Raw genomic sequence first — 9,391 nt, 5'->3', positions numbered from 1 at the left:
AACATAAACGTAAGATGATATAATATTTTCTATCATTTAAACGATTATAAATGAATTTTGAAACATAATTACCGTTGAAAAACTAAAGATTATACTATTAAATGAATATTTCAAATTTATATTTCGAAATGAATATATATATATATATATATATATATATATATATATATATATATATATATATATATATATATATATATATATTACAAGTTAATAAGATATAATAATAACATAAGTTATAAAACGTTTTGATTTAAAATAATATATTTTGGTGAACAACGAGACATTGATTTATAGAAGCAAATGACCACAACACTCAAATGTAAAGGTTATACTTTGGGTAATATAGTCTATCGATGATTATGTCTAATTATTGATAAAGGTACACGTCGCGTAACGTAAAGTGCAAGTTTTCTAAGCGTTCGAAAATGCGTTTGAGAAACCGGAACCATGACACAAGTCGAGTGACAATGTACAAGTCTTTGGAACTAAATTTACAAATTAACTATGCACGTAATTATAATATAATATATAATTAATTATATAAATTAAATATATTATATATAAAATATAATAAAAATCGTCGGCAGCCTACGAGATAAATGAGAATGAGCTGGAACCAGTGGTGTCGTGATTGCGGAGCCTTCTACCTCAAACCCATCGCAATCGCGGAGTAAGGGGGACCCAAATTTGATCTATAAAGCTCGAACGCGTTCTGAATTTGATTCATAATTCATATATCGATCTATCTCTCCAATCTATATATTACTCCGTATTTATTTATTTTATTTCATTATTTATATTATTTATTATTATTAATCTAAATATATTATTAGTAGTATTAATATTATTATTATTATTAGTATTATAAATAAAATACTACAACGAGGTTATGAGCGAGTAAATTCAAACGTGTTTATCAAGTGGGATAGAGCTAAGGGAAATATGGGTTATAGCTATGGAGGTTATGGGTATTGTTCGGGGGTACTGCTCATGAGTCAAACCTGGTGTCTATCATCTCCGTCGCGTCTACGTACTTTCCTGCAATATTGAATCTCAATATTGATACGTGAGCATTCATATCTTATCTTTTATATATTAATAGTGTATCTCTGACTAGTGCTCGAGTATATATGATTATGCATGTTTGAATGTTTAATTTCATCATTAAATAGTTTATAATAAATTACGAATTTGATACATATGCAACTAATATAAGTATATGATATGCATGTCGTTGAAAGCTGACTAAAAATTAATAACTTTTCATTTAGAAAGCGTATGACTTCGATGAATGGCTTAAAAGATATAGTCAACTGAATTATCATTAATTTTAAAAATCATTATTATTATTACGATCGTCGTTATCGTTATTGTTATCATTATCGTTATCGTTATCATCGTTATTATCGTCACTATTATTATTATCTAATAATTAATATTATTATTATTATCATTATCATTATTAATATAAGTATTATCATTAAAAATTGTTATTGTTATTATTCTTACTATCGTTATTATCATTAAGGTTATTATTAATATTATCAATATTATTATTATTATTATTATTATTATTATTATTATTATTATTATTATTATTATTATTATTATTATTATTATTATTATTATTATTATTAAAATAATTAATATTTTTATCAAAACTATCATTTTATTATTTTTATCGTTATTATTATTATTAAAAGTATCATTAATACTAAAACTATCATTTTTATTAAAATTATCATTTTAATAGAAATATCATTGTTATTATAAAATATCATTATTATTATCATTTTAGTATTATTATTAAAAATTATCATTTTAAATAGAATTATTATTTTTATAAAATATTATTATTTTTACAGTTAATAATAAAAAAAGTATCGTTATTATTAAAATTATCATGATTAGAATAATCATTTTATTATAATTAATATCATCATTAGTAAATATAAATATTGTTATCGTTATTATTAGTAGAATAATAATAATTATTATTATTATTACAAAATAATACAACTTTCACTTATTATTATGATTATTAATATAATTTTATCAAATAAATATGTGATACAAAGATATTTTTACCACACGTAATATAATTACATTAATAATACATACTACTATATTTTTATGATATTGAGTGAACTGTATAAATATTATTACTTAAGATATATAAAAGTATATTTTTATCATATATGAATTTTGATATAAATTTTATTTAGTAATATATGACTTGTATTATTACTCTAAGAAAAGCTGATAAATATATTTAAATATATAAAATGACTATATTTAAGTTATATAATAAACATGTATAGATTTTGGAAGTCATTTTGGGTCAAGTTGACTTTTGTTGACCTTTGCATATCGGTCTCGAGCATTAGGATTGTGATACACTATGACTTGACCTAAATTATTAGACATATATTGACCAACATATAATAATATATACTTAATATAGGTTCGTGAATTCGAGGCCAACCCTGCACTTGTTCAGTGCCGTCATATGCATAATTGCTACAAAATACAGTATTGTAAGTTTCATTTGCTCCCTTTTTAAATGCTTTTGCAATATATTTTTGGGACTGAGAATACATGCGCTGCTTTTATAAATGTTTGACGAAATAGACACAAGTACATAAAAACATTCTATGATTGAATTGGTGTTTATTATAAGTGCCACCAATATACGAGTACATCGGATATCACCCCTTTTTGCTGGTAACCTAAGAATTAGTGTTTATTATAATTGCCACTAATTGACGAATCCTAAAGGTAGATCTATGGGCCTTGACAAGCCCCAGACAGAGAATTTGAACTGCTTTAGTACTTCGACTTTTAGTATACAACCGTCATCTTTAAAAGCTATGACATGTTGTAAGGTGTATACAACCGTCATTTTTAAAAGGGATGGCCTGTTTGTATGCTGTGAGCATACTGAGTTCAAAGCACGTGTTATGCGGGGGATATTCTAGATGCATTTTGTTAATGTCGGTTACCAGGTGTTGAATTTCGATAGAATTATTTTTACACTTGCGAGTGTATGGTTACTGATGTTATGCGAGGTGTATATAAAATAGTTATTAATTTTAGCAGGGAAATACTATTAAATACGATACAATTTTACACAAGATATTTATTTATTTATAGAATGGATATACTTAAACCTTGCTACAACACTTATAGGCAGTGTACCTAATCGTACAGTAGTGTAGTTTTTAGTAAGTCCGGTTCGTTCCACAGGGAAATCTTTAAACAAAGCTCAACGCTATATTAGTTTACTTTTATAAAAATACAAATATATATATAAGTAATATTATTATTATAAAGGGGGGTTTTTACCGTTTAATGACTGGTTTGTCGATTTTAAGACTTTAGTCGCAGTTAAAACCTAATGTAAAATATTAAATAAATAAAAGACTTAATTTAAAGCGTAAAGTAAATAACGATAATGAAATTGCGAATAATAAAAGTGCGATAAAATAAAATTGCGATAATTAAAAAGTACGATAATTAAAAGTGCGATTAAATAACAATAAATAAAAGTGCGATAATTAGAAGTGCAATTAAATATAAAATAAAGGAAATTAAATATGAAATAAAAGAATTATGCTTATTTAAACTTCCGTAATCATGATGTTTGACGTGTTGATTTTAGTTTTATGCCCATGGGTTAATTGTCCTTTGTCCTAGATTATTTAATATGTCCGTCTGGTTTTTGTCCATAACAGTCCATCAGTCATAAATATAAAGTGCGAGTGTCCTCATCAAATTATTCTTATACCCGAAGTTAAATATTCCAACTAATTGGGGATTCGAATTGTAACAAGGTTTTAATACTTTGTTTAATGAATACACCAGGTTATCGACTGCGTGTAAACTAAGGTTTTACTACTTTGTTAACAATTACACCAATTACCCTTGAATGTAATTTCACCCCTGTTTTAATTATTCTAGTGGCTATTAATCCATTCCCGTGTCCGGTTAAATGAACGATTATTCGTACATATAAATACCCCGCCCATCGTGTCCGATCGAGTGTATATGGTAATTTATAGGGACGCCCAATTGTAAATCTTTATATTAACATTAACAAACTATCATTTAGTTAAACAAATATAAAGCCCATTAATAGTCCATAGTCTAATTTCCACAAGTGTCGTTCTTTTGTCCAAACTCCAATTATGGTACAAAGCCCAATTACCCAATTTTAGTAATTAGCCCAACATCATGATTACTTCGGATTAAATAAGCATAATAATAACTTAGCTACGAGACATTAATATAAAAAGGTTGAACATAACTTACAATGATTAAAAATAGCGTAGCGTTACACGGACAGAATTTCGACTTACACCCTTACAATATTCGCTAACATACCCTTATTATTAGAATTACAATTAAAATTAAAATATAAATTATATATATATATATATAAATTTTACGTATGATAAGAGAAGAAAAAGATGATGATTTTGATCAGAATTCGGTTGGCTTTATAGGCAGTTTTTAATTTTGGGGCTCCGCGACTCGCGGCAAAATCCTCTTCAAACTCCGCGAGTCGCGGAGAATGTATTTACAGCTCACACCCTTGGAGTCTTTCTCTGCCGACGGTTTATAATATATATATATAATATATATATAATTAATATAATTAATTATATATTATATTATATTTATATACATAGTTAACTTGTAATTTTTAGTCCGTTGCGTCGAGCGTTAAGAGTTGACTCTGGTCCCGGTTCCGGATTTTCGAACGTCCTCGCGTACAATTTAATATCTTGTACTTTGCGTTTTGAATCTTGTACTTTTGTAATTTCGAGACGTTTCTTATCAATAATTGGAACCTTTTTGATTGTCTTTTGTACTTTTGAGCTTTTTGGTCGTTTGCGTCTTCAATTCGTCGAATCTGTCTTTTGTCTTCACCTTTTATTATACAAACGAATATCACTTGTAAATAGAACAATTGCAACTAAAAGCTTGTCTTTCTTGAGGAATAATGCTATGAAATATATGTTCGTTTTTAGCATTATCAAATATTCCCACACTTGAGCGTTGCTTGTCCTCAAGCAATATTGTCTTGAAATACTAGAATCACTTCTTTATTCTTCACACTTTGTACATCAGTGATTTCTATACGGCGGTATAAACAATGGTAGTAACGATATGGTTTACAGTCCCACATGACTATAAAAATTTAGATCCATTAAGGAAATTGGATCTTTATGAAAACATTTGATCTTTTGAAAATTAAATCTAGTTTTTACCCTAGATAAGTTTTCCGGGATAACCCTTTACCGGTGTTTGCAAAATATTTTTGTGGGTTTGGTGGGTTTCAGATTTGAAAATTTTAGCTCAAAACTTGCGGTTTTGTGTCACCCACTTGCTAACCTTGTATTAGGAAAGCAACACGTCCAGTTTACTTGTCCCGTATATTACCTTTCGGTAAACTACCGTCCGGTTGTAAAGGAAAGCGTTGAACAAGCAACTGTTAAGGCAATGTCCCGTGACATGCTTTTGATTATGGTCTATAACGTGTCGGACGCAATTACTATCCTTGGTAGGAGCAATAGTAAAGCTCACCCTTATAATTTCGGTATGGCACAAGGTCCTGTCTTTGACCACTATGCAACCACCGTTCTTACGGTTGACACCCGATTTGGTTCAGGTGACCTAATGAATTCCAGGTGAATTCCTAGGATTTTACGTTCAATGGTAATGAACGTATTGAAAATAGGGTTTTCAGAAAACAAATCGGTTTGTAATTTTGATCAAAATATTTTCTCGTTCAAGCTCGAGTTTAGATATCATTGAATTCCATGAGTTTGTAATTCTCAATCTTTAAGGTCAATCTCTAGGATTGAGTAATATCAGTCTTAAAAGCTGATTTTTAATCTTTAAGGAGATTATCCTTTCTGGGGATCTGATTCATTAGTCTTATCCAGCTAATTTGCATGGTGCCCCCCATTGTACGAGATAAATCCTTCTCATGGTTAGGATAAATCTGACCACTTGGCGACCCTGTTTAATGCTGAGGTCCGTGGATTTCCTGCTGATTTTAGAGATGACTTTTCTAGATTTTTCGTCAACCTACAGCTGGTCTGGACGACAACTTCATGACCTAAATCAAGAAGCGCGTGTCTTTTTCGAAAGACTTTACTTCCTTTTAATGATGGAATTGATTCATCGTGTAGATCCATCTCTTCTTTTCTTTCATCGGGTAAAACAGTTTAGTTTAGTCCAAAGCAAAAGTATTTTCAGTTATTTGTTACAGATATATGTGACATATGTTTAAAATAACTTGGTAAATTTTCCCATACTTGGCTTTTTATTTTTCTTTTTATCGTCCTCTATTCCATTTTAAATGAATTTTGACATTTTAGTTTGTTTCTTAATTTATGTCCTTTCCGAGGTAACAATAATTTCGGTGTTAAAACCTAGTTTTATCGTTCATAAATATGTATAAACATGATTTTGAATTCATTTAATTGAAAATTTTGAAAATTTTTACTAGAATTGGGTAGTCAGTATATAAGACTAGGGCTGTTCTTTTTTATCAGAGAGCACTAGATTCTAATACAACTACTGCGTTACTAGTATTTTTAATGGTAACCAAGTGTATAAAGTAAAAATTTTTAAAATCCGAAACAGTAACAATTTAAATTATTGAGGGTGATTTGTGTGAAAATGATTAAATTTTACCAAAGTTTCCAAATATATTGGTGTTTGTTTGCTGAATGATAAATGGTGCACATCATTTGTTCATTCCGTCTTGTTGTTATTTCACATATATTTTGCATCTTGTCGTCAAAATTAGTTGCTTTTGCTGAACTTAATGCCAGTCTTTGAAAATGCGTTGTTTTACCCTCTGTACAAGTAATTCCCTAATTGGCCCGGCCAATTCTACAGCTTCTAAGGGTCCCCATTCTATGACCCTCGGTACCTCAACAACCTTGGAATGAAGAGTATGCAAACCCCGTTGATATTTTGGATAATCTATCCAAAGTCTGTCAAATCTCAGGTTCGGGTGCAACTCTTCCAAGTGCATATCGGAAAAGGTCATGACTGGATGAGGTATATCCTGCTTGTAGTAGTTATCCACCTCCTGTTGTTCCAAATTCTCAGCAGGAGCATTGCGGGCTTGGGATGAAGATTCACCCCTTTCATTCTGCAAAACACATCAAACACAATTTTTGTGCATCCAAATATGCATTAGTGTCAGCAAAATCATCAATCAAAATAATTACAATGACATTATCAATTTATATCAAACTTAAGCTCATTTTCACATTTTTATCAAATCTACACTTTTTCAAATAAGCATATATAAAAATTTTCGCCAAGTTCATAAGCATTCAACTCAAATAACATGTCAAAATAATCATTACTAGCAATTAAACAAGTCTCAAATGGCATTATCTTTCAAAAATCAAGTTCATGAATTTTAGACTTGAAAAAGTCCACTTTAACTCTCAAAATCATGTTTAGGCTCAAAGTTTGGATCATTTAACTACCTAAACATGTTACACTACTTAATTTAGCAACAATTCATGACAAAAATCGGCCATAACCTGTTTATATCAAAAAGCCCCAAATTTGCTCAAGAACACAAACCCTAGATTATTCAAAATTTGAAGTTTAAGGCTTCTAATCATGTTAAACAGCATCAATCTAGGTTATACAAGCATAATACATAAACAATTTAAGTCTAATTACACTAAAAAGCATCAAAATCAATTTGGGGAAAAAATAGCTCAAGAACATCAAATTTCGAATTAAATGGTGTTTAGGTGTAGAAATTTACCGTTTTTCTTGAGTAATTCTTAGATAGCATCCTTCTCAACATGATTTTAGCAAAAAATTTGGTGATTAACGGTTAAAAATTGGAATTTTTGGGGTGTTTTTGGGTGGTTTTTCGGGGTTTTTTTTTTCGCTGTGAAATTCGCTGTGTTTTTGAGTTGTGGAGTGTACTGATTGTTCAGCTCTTTTTATTTTTTTTTTCCTGATTTTCGGTACCTCCGCGAGTCGCGGGGATTAACTCTCCAAACTCCGCGAGTCGCGGAGTTTGGTAATTTTTTTTTTTTTTTTATAATCATTAACTTATTAAAACAATTAAGTAATTAATTTTAAAATTTTGTTTCCCTTGTTATTTAGGACGAGGTCGTTTCGGATCGATGTCCTAGTCCGTCTCTCGACAAAATTTTAAAATTTGTCTTTTTGTAGCGATTGTTTTAAAAGCTAAGATTTTTGGGTTTTTTAATGTTTTTGGCATACTTTAAATCAAAAAGATTAAAAATAATGATAATAAAAGTTCTCGTCCCTCCCTTGGGTAAAGCAATTTCGGTTCAAAGACCTAGTCTTCAACTTACGACGAATTTTAAAAATCATATTCTTAACTTAAATGAGATAAAGTAAATTTTTGTTTTTAAATTCACACAACTTAAATATAAAATTCAAAATTAATATTAAAAATTCACACCAAACTTAAAATTTGAAATGCGTAAAATTAAAAATTAATATTTTAAAAATTAAAAATTCACACCAAACTTAATTTAAAAATTTATAAATTCATATCAAACTTATATTAATTTTTCAAATATTTACAATTTTAAATATATTGTTTTTATAAAGTTTACAATATTAATTTAAGATTTAAATATTAATTTAAAAAATATGGTAAAAATAAAATTAAAAATCTTTTTGTCTTTTTATCCCACTTTAATCAATCAAATATTATCAAAAATATGCGCCCCTCTTTTCGGTAAAGTAATTTCGGTTCCAAGACCTAATTTAACTCATGACGAATTTTTGAAATATTTTGGGTTGATTGTTTAAAGATATTTATACCTTAAGAATAAACGTTAAATTTCGCAGTGATGTAATAAATTTTTGAATGATATCAATAATTTCGGTCGCCAAACCTAATTTTATTCAATACCAATTTAATACTTTTTAGCGAACAAATTAGCGTTTATTATCAAAAGGTTAAAAATAAAAATAAAAATAAAAACTGTACAGACATACCTGTGAAATAGATTTCTTAGTTATATGATCTATCCCATTCATAAGATAGTCGGTTTAATTGATTTTCCATGGCTACATAGGCGTAACCTCGAGCATTCAGTGTCTTTTCTTCTAAACATATGAACGGTCCGTCTCTGCATAAAGTAACAAATTCGGTATTTGAATAGGTTTGATTATTTGAACATTTACCTCCATGTGACCATTTTCCGCATTTGTGACATCGTTCTAGGTGTCGTGCTCTTCTTTTCGCTGCGGATTTTGATTTTCCTTTACCAAATTGTAACTTATTATCTTCGCATCTGGATTCTTTTCTAACTCCGTCCATTCTTTCTCTGATTACTGATACTATTTCACTCGG

The sequence above is a fragment of the Rutidosis leptorrhynchoides genome, chromosome 4 (assembly GCF_046630445.1).
Source record: "Rutidosis leptorrhynchoides isolate AG116_Rl617_1_P2 chromosome 4, CSIRO_AGI_Rlap_v1, whole genome shotgun sequence".
Classification (NCBI taxonomy): Eukaryota; Viridiplantae; Streptophyta; class Magnoliopsida; order Asterales; family Asteraceae; genus Rutidosis; species Rutidosis leptorrhynchoides.
This window is presented reverse-complemented; position numbering follows the sequence as displayed.